Below are 15,540 nucleotides of genomic sequence, written 5' to 3'. Positions count from 1 at the left end.
TTGATGACCTCTGGCGCAGTAGAGTTCCCTTTAGAATGAGATTTCGGTGTGATTTCCGCTTTGTAAAGCGTTGTCTCTGTCACTAAATACTTAAATGTGAATTAGTCTCAACGAAAGAGAAAACAAAGATGTATGGGGACTGTAACATTATAATTAACATTTTAATTTAATCATACCCATAGATCATACCTATACAATATGAACGTTGATAAAATTTTTCGTTTTGAATATTAATATCAAATTCTAAGGATACCTACCTACTGATTTTTTAAACCTAGTAAGCGAAACTAAGTTAAAAGTCCATGCATAGCTTTATAAGCCATGGGAATTTCTTTTCCAAACAATACAAATAAAGCTCTTAACAATCGAAATGAGCAAGTATCTTGTTTCGGAAACCAAACCAACAGTGTCTCCAATCAGCTACGTAAACAAAATTGATAACGGAATTGGTACAACGAACGAAGAGAATTTGGCAACAGGTACCTCCAAGCTAAACACAGCAGCTGTTGCTAATAATTTTAAGGGTTCCGTATATTCAGAGAAAAAAAGGAACCCTGTCGTGTCTGTAAACAACACTCGTCAAGGAATTTAGGTACTTCCCGTTGACCTAGAATCATGCAATTTGGTGGGTAGCAATATCTTAGACTTAGTACAAGTATTGGAATTATCCAAAAACCGTGAATTTGTAGCTACATAACAAAAAAAAATATCAATTTTATTTTTTCGTACTATGTATGGTACGGAACCCTTCGCGTGCTAGTCCAATTCTTGACCGGCTACTGCACTAAAACTCAGTATAAAAAGATAAAGTTTGTAAGTTTGGATGTAGGCGGTAATCTTCGGAGTTAATGATCCGATTCTTAAAATTCTTTCACTGATAGATTAGGTACAATATCTCCGAGTACAATAATGTATAAATTATATCACGCGGACGAAGCCACGGGAAAAGGCTAGTATTGTAACATCTGAAGAAAGGAGTAATGCCATTCTTCATGTGGGGTCGAATGGTCACAGTCAGTGTAGGGATTTAACACTGAGTAGGGAAATATAGGGGATTTTATGTTCGAGTATATCGAGTGTAAATTGCTCTACTCATATGAGTGGGCTAAGGTGGTAGGAACAAAGCAGCAATCTCATTGCCACAGATCCAAAATTCTCACGTTCAAAGTTTTGTGTTCCGAAGTTAAGGCTGTTTTACGCCGGAGTAGCAACATGCGGCAATGCGGTCTGCTACAAATAGGAACATTAATTATTAATTTGGGCCTTGAGAGTCTTAATTTTGGGTCTATTTTATGCCGAGGTAACGAAACGTCGTCGTGCTGTAGAATTCGAATCGGAATATTATGTATAGGTATAGTAGAACTCTACACATAGGTACAAAAGTAGGGATTTGATTCTTGAGCTGCTATATTGGTAGGTACATAATGACCACAACTGCCAAATTAACAACCAAGTATTGACACAATATTTAATTAAAACAGTCCCGGTTTTCCCGACCGCAAACCACCAATTTTGATCGCAAAACGCAGAACTTTAAAATTCTATCACAATTATACTTTTATAAAAAAATGTTTCAGTTTTTACAAGTTCTAGAGTAACTTTTCCATTTAACTCTATCTTTGCGTAAACCTGTAAATTAGTATGAACGTGAAAAGGAACGGGAAAACGTTGTTATTTGATTTCTCCATACTATAATATTTTGGCTCCATATACCTAATATTAAAGCTGTGATAGCCTAGTAGAACGTCCACCACCTAATCGGAGGTCGGGAGGTCTTTTCAGTTAAGTGCGTTTTAAGCAATTAAATATTACTTGCTTTAACGGTGAAGGAAAACATCGTGAGGAAACCTGCATGCCTAAGAGTTCTCCATGTTCTCAAAGGTGTGTGAAGTTGGGCCAGCGTGGCAGACTATGGCCTAAACCCTTCGCATTCTGAGAGGAGACCCGTACTCAGTAGTGGGGCGGAAATGGGTTGATCATGAGTGAGTACGTGTTAACACTCAGGCAGAGTGATTCAGGGCTCCGACAGGTAGGTAGGTACTCCTGTTAGATACCTATAGGTATGATCCGCTACAGTCTACACCTAGCTATGTATGCAATATAGAGCCTGAACGGGAACGGTCTAATTTAACTAATCGGATTACAACTATTATGGTCGACATCCTATACGACGTGCTCGGGTGGTTCGTTAAATTGAAATGAATTTGCGTGTAATATAAATCTGTTTTAAAAATGAGGTTATAGTTTGAAAGATGACCCAGTGTTTTCGCTTTTTATAAAATATAAATAAAAAAGGAAATTTGCGTGTAAAGTGGAGATTTTCTGATTTAGGAAGTCGCTAATTCAGGTAAGGACGTTGAATAGTTTATGCGCTTTAAATAAGTAAGTACCTATGTCACAATAATACCGTTACAACAGAGTGAAATAGTTACACTATAATCAAAAGGTACAGGTGTCCGCGAGATTGTAAACTGTTAAAAAAATACACAACAGGACTGTACTGTGTGTACTTCAGATGAATATTATTATTTCAGTTTTCACAAGTCAACACAGCAGTGCGTTAACCCCTTTGGTTTATATTTACTTAGTTGAAAAGTGAAAACACACGAACAGGGTCGAACTACCAAAGAGTCCCTTAGGCACCGTAGCACGAGGAAGCTTCCATAACCCAGCTGATATACTCAAGAGTAAATGTTAACACTCTGAAATTTTACCCATTTACGTAATGATATTTAAATTCGGGATGGTCAAAGAGTTTTCTGCGAAAAGGAGACTGCAGCATTAGAAATTATAATTTTTTGTAATAAAAAATGTACCTTAGAAAGTTATTTTTGTATAAAAAGGGTTACGACCCCGGCGGGTTACGCTGCTGTAATGAAAGCTACGTATTAAGAATTCATTTTATTGATAAAGTTTTTATAAAAAGACATCCTATTCTTTGTTTTATTTCTATCTACTGTTTATTTTTACAAATATTTGTTTATAAAGAACTAAATGATGCTCTCGACTTCGTCTCCGTGGATTTACCTAAGTTTTTGAAAAATCTCGTAGAGACAAGGTAGAGACCTTTAATTTTCAGAGACAAAAAGTATCTGGAATGCAATATATACAATCTATCTCTGTAGCAAATTTTGTCAAAATCGGTTAAGAGGGGTCTCTCCGTCACTCGCTTCATACAAACGTAGAATTCCAATTTCATTTGAATATTAAGCAACCAAAGTCCATGAAATTATGCTGACGTATTCTAGAAACTAATATCTATGTCTGTGGTTTTCCATATTTCTGTTAAAATATTCGCTTTCAAAGTTACGCGGTCTTAAAAATTTACATACAAATCTTTGAGCCCCTGTAAATTTAAAACTACATATTTTTAGAAAAATCTAGAACTATTAGTTTCTAGAATATGTCTGCAAAATTTCATGGACTTTGGTTGCTTAATATTCAAATGAAATTGGAACTACGATTGTATGAAGCGAGTGACGGAGAGAGCCATGGGCCATAAAAAGCTAGCAGACTGACAGATAAACTTTCCTATTTATATAATAAGTAGTAGTAGTACTATTAAGGATTTCTATAAAGAAAGTTATGACTTATCTATCCAACATGTTTGAAATTATAAGTACATAGTTGGTTTTTGGGTTCTACAAAAACAGAATTCAATTTTGATACTTTATACGTACTTTTAAATTGCGTTTCTATTATATAAGATATCTATATCTAAGATATATAAGATCTATCGTATAAGATCCTGTATGCAGGTATGACGTCACGCTTGCGTGTAAGTTAGTTGCTGCGTTAAGCTGGCTGGCCAAGTGCTGTTTGGCAGACTTTACACATCTTTGGAGAACTCTTAGACGTACAGGTTTCCTCACGAACATGTTAGTTAAAGGTAATTAGTAATTACGTCGGTTTAAATAACTAATTAGGTATTTATTTTCCCCCCTTACTCCTGTTGATGATGTTTTCAGTTAGGAGAAAACTTTAGAGATTCGAGCGTCTAGTGAATAATTAAATGACACACCAACTCTTTTGGGCGGGCGAGTAATTAAATATTTCGGCAGCGAAATCTGCATCCGTTGGGAGAAAACTGGCTGAATAATTTAGTTTTTCATCCTGGCTTATGTTAGGGAAATTAGTTTTTTTGGAAATTAACTGTTAAGAGCGTTAACGCATGAGCCTGCTTGGCAAGTTTAGGTATTTACCCGAGGTTCTTTGTTTGTTTCCGTGAACGGACGTACCGAGTTCAGTTTAGTTTATAACAAACCGTTTTGATCCTAGACGATTTTCAAACGGATTATTTTTTCAATATTTTTAAGTATGTGGTGTTAGTTTGTCGTTTTTTTTTAAAACAGTGATGTTTTTTAAAACAGTGTATTGTCTTTATAGATTAAGTACGAGTGAATAAAACTTATAATTGTAGTCAGTACTTAATACTAATCTTTTATATACTTGTGTAAGTATAAGAGAGTCAAGAAATTATACAAAATTCAACTTTCCTTATCCATATTTACGAAAATATGGTTCCTTTATCATGCACAGTATAAATAATTACACCTACTATATTAATTTTCACATATATATTTATAAAGGCTGGTAAAATAAATGTGAAATCCGTCTAAAATTTAAAAAGTCTTAAATATTTAATTTGCAATATTATCGAAAATATAATGCAATGCTACTAATACTCATAAAGACATTGAGCAATTTTTCTTATTTATGGTCCTTTACAATCTTTTCAAATTTTATTGTTAGTACTAAATCGTACTTACCGTAAGCGCAAAACAATGGACAGTACAATGAAAGGGATTAACAGGTACAAAAATGCAGATGTTACACTTGAGTAGGTATTTATTCATCAAAAATAAGTGCACTGCTACGCGAGTCAGCTAGGGATACAAAAACAAAATAAGATAAAGTTCAAAACTGAAAGTACAAAAACCCACCAACTACTTTTAAAGACTTCACCGCAGATGATTGATTTTTATTTGAATATGTATAAATCATTATATACATGTATTCGAAATTTTCATAGTAACTGCTATGATTTGATATCGAACTCGATCCATCTATTTCAAGTTTATTTTTTCTTGATATACATTTCTTTTTCATGTCTTGTGTAGGTAATACCAATTTCGATATACTTTTTGGGTTTTGTAGGTTATATCTTGTAGGTTATATATCTCGTTTTGATTATGATAAGTTCTTTTATGACATATCAGAAAATTTTATGACATATGACAATATAGCCTCTAACATACGGAATGGTAAAGCTAAGCCAAAGAGAGATCTCATTTATCAAAATTTAATGTGCAGTTTGGCAGTAATAAGTGAATTGATGAGTTGATAAACAAACAAACACGCAACACAACACGTGACAGGTTGTGATGGCAATCAAGGTAGGGACGCCCCGCACACCCACACAATCCCTGGGCTAATCCGGTGCGGGATAGCGCGGGTGACGTGTGGGTGTGCAGAACGTCCCCCGCCTCATACCTCGAGTGCCATCTCGACCTGTCACGTACTATACATAGCTGCCGAAAACTCAGTCCTCCCTTAGTTGGATAAAGAATTGTTTTATTCAAAAATAAAACCATCATAAAGATCCACGAGGGATGACCACGTGCAAATGAATAGTAATTATCCTATTGTTTCAGGTGTTATGCTAGAGTGTACAATGTATACAACCAAAATCTAAATACAAAATACCGTACTAATGCTGTAAAAGACAATAAACTAATGCTATTATGCAAATGCAAAAAAAGAAATCATAATGGAATACAAGAAACCGCGCTAATGCCATAAAAGGACGATGAATCATCAAAATTTTATTTAGCGGCTAGGACAAATAGCAAGGGTATTGGCATATAGCATTGTCAGCCGGTAATAACTGTAAAACTATAAGCCTTTAAGAATATTTAATTCTGAAAAGTTATAATTCTAGTCAATAACTAATTATACAAAATTCAACTTTCTGTTTATTTAAAAAACATGGTTTTCCTTATCACAAACAGTATAATGAAACCTTGAGTATTGAGTTTTACAAATTTATAAAAGCTTTTGAAATAAATGTGACACCCATGTAAAATTTAAACAGTTAAAAATTTAATTTTTAGAAATTATTAAAAATATAGATCAATGCCACTGCTCTGATAGGCATTAATCTATTCTCTACCGAAATCGCGTTTTACTGTTAAATTGTTCCCTTTCAATGAAAGGGAACAATAGATGCAGCTATTTGCTCGAGGCAATACTTATTTATTAACTAGCTGATGCCCGCAGCTTCGCCCGCGTGGATTTAGGTTTCTAAAAATCCCGTGGGAACTTTTATTTTCCAGGACAAAAGTAGCCTATCCGTAATAGCACGTCCCCGGGATGCAACGCATTTCTGTACCACGTAAAAACATCGGACAACACACAAAAACGGATGATCCTTTAAAAATCCCGAGGGATCACCAGGATTTAGGAATGCAATTCCTTACAGCATCATATACACAATTTAAAAACATACAAAAAGTTTTTATCTATCTTTAAGAAAAAATAGCGAGTATTAAAAATACCTAGTATTGAGAAGTGATAGTCGCACTACAATTTCAGGTAAATCGTAAATAATCCGATAACAATTGCTAAGCAAACAAGCGTTACGTCCGTTCTCGGAGAGGCCTCGGCCGGTACTGATTTCCTAGTTCAATTTACTATTGCTCGTTGCACGGTTTTGTAGTGTGTTTCAAGATTATTTTTTGGAAAAAAATATTAATTAAATTTAGATTTTTTTTTCTGTATATATTGCCAATATGTTCTTCTTTAATGAGTACTTAGTTTTATTTATAAATGAAGATAAATAACCCACCTAAATGACAGTTTTATGTGTCTGTAGTTTTACGAAATTATGACTTTTTTGTTTGAATTTTTATAATGTAAAAAATGCCAAACGAAAGATTTGGTTCTGTCATCTTATTAGTTCAGGACCTTTTCTTTGGTAAATATAATTCTTTGTGAGAATCTACCAAGTAACTTTTGATGTAGTGAACGTCAAAGATGACACGAAATCCAAAATTCAGTAATAGTCTTTTGGTATTTTAGGCAATAAAAGATAAACTATGAATAAATTGCAAAATGTTGTCTGTCAATTTAATAAAACAGGAAATATTCTACAAAGTAGTATATAAATGTTTTACATAAATGCAGTGTTTAATAAAATATAGGGGGGCAAAATAGCTTAAGAATAGCTCATACCGGTTCAACACTCTTAAGTAACACGGGGTAGGTAAGGAAGCTGAAAACGCTAGCGGTCAGGTAAAGCCCTTTCATAATATGATACCCCATTTGGTATAGTTATCTTACTTTAATAACTGATTGAAGCACATTTTAATTTTTTTTTAATGATGTAACCACAAATTCAGTGTTCAGATTTATTCCTGTATTTGTGCTATAAGACCTACCTACCTGCCAAATTTCATGATTCTAGGGCAATGGGAAGTACCCTATAGGTTTCTTGACAGACAGACAGACATACAGACAACAAAGTGATCCTATAAGGGTTCCGTTTTTCCTTTTGAGGTACGGAACCTTAAAATAACACTTTTTGGATTTTTCCCTTTACTTGTGCTATCAGTCATTGCTACCTGCCAAATTTCATGATTCTAGGTCAACGGGAAGGAACATTTTGATTCCCTTAAGGGACAGACAGAAGGCGGACAACGGAGTGATTCTATAAGGGTTATATTTTTCTTTGGTGATACGGAACCCTAAAAATCAATATGGCGGTTACCTACTAGATGCTAAAATTCAAGAATTGGGACAAACAAAAAAGCGAAATCAAATACCTATATGTCAAGTGGGGTAGGTAATAAAGATCATTAGGTATCATTAAATTCATTCATTTAAATTCATGTTTAGATTTCTTAACCCCCTTAAGAGAGCTCTCTCCGTCACTTGTTTCATACAATCGTAGTTCCAATTTCATTTGGATATTAAGCAACCAAAGTCCATGAAATTTTGCAGACATATTCTAGAAACTAATATCTATATCTGTGGTTTTCCAGATTTCTGTTAAAATATTCGGTTTCAAAGTTACGCCGTCTTAAAAATTTTCATACAAATCTTTGAGCCCCTGTAATTTTAAAACTACATATTGTAAGGTTATTTTTAAAATATTGATTTGAGTTGTCAAAAATAATATAAAATTATTAATTTACCTAATGCAGGTAGTTTGATAAAATCGATATTTGGCTCATTCGATGTCATACAATCTGTTGCTAGGAGGTCAACAAGATTGAACTTGCATAAATACGGGTGTTTCGAAGGTTTTAGTTGAGTCTCCTTCCGAGATTCGGGGCGATATCGCATATATTCGGTTTTTGTATTGTGAACTGGATAATTAGATGTTGTGATAGCAATCACGCTCTAATGAAATTATTTATTTTGGCATTAGTTTTTTTTAGATTAAAACTCTCGGATAACCTCTACACATTGAACCTGATGTTTTTTGTGTTGGTTTGAGAGGACATTCCAATAATTCGATAAAAATATTTAAATAATACCTGCTTTTCTGAGTGACGCCAATAATTCAGAAGTGGGACGTGTCTCACGTTGTCTTAATTTCGCTTTGGTATCTTTTTGTAAACAACCCACATTTGATTAAAATTTTTATTGAGTTTGATTTGGTGATTAAAATTTTTAGTTTTTTTTTTAAAGAATTTAGTCTTTTGTGAAGTGGAAAGTAACTTGCAGTAAGTAATTCAGATTTCGTGTACATCGAATGAGAGGTTAGTCGTTTGGATTTATTATTGATTTGATATTAAAACTGATAGTTCGGCAGTTCATGGATAGGTTTTAATGATTTGACGGAGGGCAGGATAGCCCATGATTTGGATTTGACTTAGGGCAGGGAAGCCCGCGACTGACATGACAAGATTGATTAGAAACACGAGGACGTGTTAAATTCAGGACGGCCGAACTGTAAGGTTATTTTTAAAATATTGATTTGAGTTGTCAAAAAATAATATAAAATTATTAATTTACCTAATGCAGGTAGTTTGATAAAATCGATATTTGGCTCATTCGATGTCATACAATCTGTTGCTAGGAGGTCAACAAGATTGAACTTGCATAAATACGGGTGTTTCGAAGGTTTTAGTTGAGTCTCCTTCCGAGATTCGGGGCGATATCGCATATTTTCGGTTTTTGTATTGTGAACTGGATAATTAGATGTTGTGATAGCAATCACGCTCTAATGAAATTATTTATTTTGGCATTAGTTTTTTTTAGATTAAAACTCTCGGATAACCTCTACACATTGAACCTGATGTTTTTTGTGTTGGTTTGAGAGGACATTCCAATAATTCGATAAAAATATTTAAATAATACCTGCTTTTCTGAGTGACGCCAATAATATTTTTAGAAAAATTTAAAACACCACAGACACAGATATTTTCATGGACAAATTTCACGGACTTTGGTTGCTTGATATTCAAATGAAATTGGAACTACGATTGTATGAAACGAATGACGGAGAGAGCCCTGTTAAATCATTTTTCTTTTTAAATGGCCATTCAGATTCTATAAAGCTTCAAAGTTGTCTGCTATCAATTTCACAAGAAATAAGTACCTTCCCACCTTCAAAGTTCCAGCTCTCTTGCCATAGTATTAATCCGCGCGAAAGTGATTAATGTTAAATACTTTAGCCTCGTACAAAAGGAATCCCAGGTTCGACTTGGTTGGGTCGATCTTCCTACCAAAAACTTCCTTTCTTTTGAAAAAGAAATAGAGAGATTTTTTTTATTTTAGGAAACTTTTACAGGTAGGTAGTAGGTACCTATAACTTTTAAATCGTCAAATGCTACACTGGCTCGGAATGCCATTCTCACCGAGTAGAACCAGCATGAAACTCGGCAGTTTTTTTAAAAGATTCGCTTTACTATAATATGATAACATGTACCGACCAATAAAAGTACTAACTTAATTACACTCCCAAGTATTGCTGGCGCGAACTACAAGGGAAATCTGGGCTCTTTTATCATTTACATAATCGTCGATTGTATAATCTGCTTGTTTCGGAAGCCAACATATTTTAATAGATTTTTTAATCTTGTGTAAAGGCAAGTTTAAAATTCACCATACTTCCCCCTATAAGGTTTATGGAAGAAAAAGACTTTAATGGAATAATTGTAAGATTGAATAAAGTTATATTATACTTAATGCAAATTATTTCTAATATAAGTTATTGTCTTATAGTCTATGTCTCAGGACTTTGCATGTCTGAGTTGGACACATAATACATTTAAGCAGCTTTGTACACTCGTATGTAAGCCGATTATAAGATGGACGCTACGTGCTATTTCTAGCACGAGTAGGTTGCTAGTGAATTAATCGTTTCTCAAACAATTCGCGGTGTCAAATGACGATTTTAGTAATGCCCAGACCGTTAATATTCAATTTCCATTATAATTTGCGTAATCATCACTTGAATGAAAGATCCTATCGGTTAAAAATTTAAAAAACACGAGTGTTTTTATATATTTCATGTATTCCATATCGAATTTTCAAACAATCATAGCGAAAAAATTGTAAGTCTATGGTTAGCAGTGTCACTTGGTATGATGTAAAGATTATAACGATACTTACGATACCATCCAAATACAAATATTGTTCAGGCCTTTAAAAATTTATACTCTAAATTTTGAGGACCTTCCTGGCGCTGTGGAGGCTTGTGTGGTGGTGTGGTAGTGGGAGGTCCCGGGTTCGATTCCTGGCAGGGTTCTGAATTCAATAATTTCAAAATCACTGGTCTGGTTTGGTGGGAGGCTTCGGCTGTGGCTAGTTACCTACCACGCTACTGGAAAAGCAGTGCCACCAAGCGATTTAGCGTCTCGGTATGATGCTGTGTAGAAACCAAAGGAGTTTAATAAAAACTGTCATACTCCTTCCAGGTTAGCCCACTTCCATCTTAGATTGCATCATCACTTACCACCAGGTGACATTGCAGTCATGCAGTCATAAATATAATAAATACGTAGTAAATATACATACATAAACCTTAAAAACATTACGCTCCTTGTTTATAAACAGTCGTGTGATAAAAGGATATGTATTTATTTGGTGTTTAACAGTACTGAGCTTTCTGGACCGCAATATCCATGTTGATCCGTGTTATGTACCCCGTTCATTGCTACTTCAGCCTTGGAACTCAATAAGTTGGTTGATCTGGTTCTTCTACGGATTTTTGTCAAGGAGGAAGGACCTTGCCGAGTCCTTGCTAATTCAATCGACACCTTTATGGTTCTAGGAAAGATGTACCTACGTCTAATCTTACAAGCTCTATCTTACTTTTATCTCATTATTTTATATACCAAAATTTTACTTTAAAAACAATTCCTTTGCTCAAGGGTTAAGGCGATAAACTTTATTATTCCACTTTAGCACTTCATTATTGTTTTGAAGTTTTCTTTTAAGTTGTTCTGCGAAATTTTTTGTTAAGTTTCTGAACTCTAAAGTGAGCTCGATCAAGCAATAACCGCTTTTACGTTTAGATAATTGCTTTACTTTGTTTACTTGGTCGAAATTGGCATCTGAAAGCAACATGCATTCATAAAACAGTTTGCCTGTTAAATACAGTTGCGTACTAACCTACTTTAAAAATATTTTATCAAAAGCACCCAGTAATCGTACTTTAAAATATTCGTCCGCACAATAAAATGTTAAAAATGATTTCATTTGTAAAAGCTTCGCGGGCTCGTTCATACCTTTTCCTCCCCAATTTTATTTTCATTTCAAGTGAAATTTGCGACCATTGTCAGGTGATTTGGAGAAAGGACTAAAATAGAGTTTGGGGAACAGAAACGTGTTCGCATTAGAAGCCGGAGATCTTGTATAGAATAAGTGATAGCATGATGTGGCGTGAATAAAAAACCTAAGCAAATATTAGTTTGTTTCTGAGAACTTTCTTAAGAGATTTTTAAAAACCTAAATCCACGCATACGAAGACGTAGGCATCATCTAATTGACTAATACTTTAGTTTATTAATAGACTAGAGGATGTCCGCGACTTCGTCCGCGTGGATGTAGGTTTTTAAAGATCCCGTGGGAACTGTTTGGTTTTCCGGGATAAAAAATTGTCTATGTCAATAACATGGACTTCGGTACAAAATTTCATACAAATTGGTTGAGCTAATGGGTCTTTAGGAATCCCGTGGGAACTCTTTGCGTGGGAATTTTCCGGGATAAAAAGTAGCCTATGTCCGTCCCCGGGATATAAGCTAACTCTGTGCCAAATTTCGTCAGAATTGGTTAAACTGTTGGGCCGTGAAAAGGTAGCAGACAGGCAGACAGACACACTTTCGCATTTATAATATTAGTATGGATGGAAGGATATAAAGTTAGAATAATCTGTAGCACTAATTTTTTTTTATTTACGAGTATTGTCCCTAAAGCAAAGTGTATTGCAACTTATAAAGTTATAATCCACAGAGGGCGGGCTAGTAATTAAACATTTCGCCAGCAAATCCTGCGCCCGCCGAGATTATCCGTGAATAATTTAGTGTTTCATCACAACTCACTTGTGTACCTAATTTCGTGTTTTGTGACATTACTCCCCGGGGAAGTTGATTTGGAATCTAATTGAATTACGCCGAGTGACTTAGCGTTCCAGTGCGGCGCCGGGTGGAAGTAAATTAAGGGTTTGGATCTCTAGAGTTGCCTGAAACCTTTCCAAAGTACCTACCTGTAAATTACCATGCGAAATATCTTAATGTTTAAACTATCGTGAGTGATTTTTGCTGATAAGTGTCGCGCGTGCGACTTGCAGTCTCAACCGCGATGCGCAGCGAACTGAGACCCTATGAGACAGGACCCCGAATAAGTATAACTGTAGCCGTTACATTCTATACTTATGCGAAATATCGTTTCCATATTAACTTCACTCCTGTATTCACTAACGTGATGATGCAATTTACATCAGTTAAAGCTTAAGATTAAAAATAGGTCCTATTTATTAATTATTGTTTCTTCTATATCTCAACTCAATCAATCGCTGGCCCACTACTGAACACAGGTCTCCTCTCAGAATGAGATGGCATAGGCCGTAGTGTTCACACAGACGGACAGACTTCACATACCTTTAAAAACATTATGAAGAACACTCAGGCAGGTTTTCTCAGGATGTTTTGCTTTACCGTTAAGGCTAGTGATATTTTAAATTGCTTAAATTACACATGACTCCGAAAAGTTAAAGGGATCCGGGATCGAACCCCGTACCTACCCCCCATATAGGAGGCTGAGGCTTAGAAGTGGCTGGCGATGGGTTGTTGATGATGAGGAATATGATGTAATATTAGGTGTATTACATATTCATCATCTACTTTAAAAAACATAGACAACACAAAAAAAAATATAACGAAAACTGGTGAGAGATACCAGTTTCCATATTTATAAAGGGGAATCAAGTAGGTAGATGCTTTTACGTTAAAACGGTTTCCCACTTAAGATTAACGAATTATCACGTTGAATAGAAAGAAAAACATTTCCAACACATCATGTGAGCGTTCCCGAGGCCTCAGACAAAGGGTAAATAAGATTCTGTTTACTCAGTGCGTACCTGCGTTGTATCGCTATAATGTAAAAACATTACATAGTCATGAGGCTGCTTAGAGGTGGTAAACCTATCGTTAGTACTTTTTATATAACGTTTTCTATATATCTACATACCTACCTTTTATTAAACCTATCGCTACGTAATCGTACTTTAAAACATGTTTCCATGCAAAACCGATATGAATCAGCTAGGATTCATACCGGTTTTGCATGGATGTGAATCACTGAAAACACAAACAAGCCATCCATCCATCCATCCATCAGCCTGTATGCGTCCACTGCTGGACATAGGCCTTTCCAAGAGCGCGCCACCAAACACGGTCCTCCGCCTTCCTCATCCACCCGCTCCCCGCCACCTTCTTCAGGTCATCGGTCCAGCGGGCAGGAGGTCGTCCCACACTGCGCTTACCGGTACGCGGTCTCCACTCCAGAACACGTCTGCCCCATCGGCCGTCGGTTCTGCGACAGACATGACCTGCCCATTGCCACTTCAGCTTGCTAATCCTTTGAGCTATGTCGGTCGCTTTTGTTCTTCTGCGAATTTCCTCGTTCCGGATTTTATCCCTGAGAGTAATACCCAACATAGCTCGCTCCATAGCGCGCTGAGCGACCTTTAGTTTGTGGACGAGGCCAACTGTCAGTGTCCACGTTTCTGCTCCATACGTCATCACAGGTAGGACGCACTGATTGAAGACCTTAGTCTTAAGGCTTTGCGGTATCGACGATTCGAAGACCTGACGTAGCTTTGAAAATGCTGCCCAGCCCAGCTGAATTCTTCTGTCAGCCTCCTTGTCGAAGTTGTTCCTGCCGAGTTGTATAATCTGGCCGAGGTAGTTATATTCTTGAACAACTTCGATGCTAACATTCCCGACGGTGACGGGTCTTGAGATAGCGTGCTCGTTAAACATTACTTTCGTTTTGTCTATGTTCATCTCAAGACCTACTCGTCTGGAAGAACAGCTAAGCTCAACAAACAAGCCAATGGTCATGATTAGGTATAAAAAGCTTCAACTAAAAACTTACTAAAGGTGTAACTAAAATTGTCTGTGTTAAACAAATAAGAATGTTCCATAAACCGATTTAATTGGATTATGTGATAGTCCTTTCAAATTGATCCAGTGTTCACGTTCTAATGAAAACCCGAAACAGATTTCTGCTACGCCACGAATGAAGGGTTGCATTATAAGTGGCAGACTTCGTATTTTTGCCTCTATGCAAACCACACACCAATTTCAAACCGCAGCGCGCAGTTTTGTTTCACCACCTGCCGGGGCCCTAAAAAAACGCTGAAATCATATTCTAAAGCAAACGATAGAGGTATTTTTTTCCACACAGTACCTACAATAACACAGAATAAAACTTTTTGAAATAACGTAGTAGTTTTCTATACATTACATACAATTATATTAAAACTGTAACTGGAAGATTTACGTAAATTAAAAATATTTTGAAAATTTTGATCGGAGAAATCATTATTATCGATAAAGGCCTCAATTTTTTTTAAATTTTGGTCTGTGAACTCATAAGATCGATCACCATTACAGAATTTAGTAAGCTAAATTCAAATTTAGCTAAATTCAATTCAAGTTTTACTATTTTAATTGAACAAAACCCAAAACAGGTAGGTATTGTGAATTCATTAAGCCGAACACTACAGAAATCTTGAATTGAAATACAATTTAACAATACATTTCAAATACGGTGGTGCTTTTCTTGATTGAAATGCATACCTAATATTTGAATTTTAAACAGTGCAGCGGTCTGCTTAGTAATTAAATTTACTCTCTGTGCTAATTAATTCTAATCTGATAATAATAATTACTTAATTGAACTATTTTCATTGTTCCATTATTAATAGATTTATACGCACAACTGCAGTCTGAAATTTTCTGCACCAGATTATATTTTATTTATTTACTGAAGAAATTATACTTTCAAAATAGTATCTTGAAA

This window comes from Maniola jurtina, chromosome 14, assembly GCF_905333055.1.
Source record: "Maniola jurtina chromosome 14, ilManJurt1.1, whole genome shotgun sequence".
In the NCBI taxonomy this organism is placed as follows: Eukaryota; Metazoa; Arthropoda; class Insecta; order Lepidoptera; family Nymphalidae; genus Maniola; species Maniola jurtina.
This window is presented reverse-complemented; position numbering follows the sequence as displayed.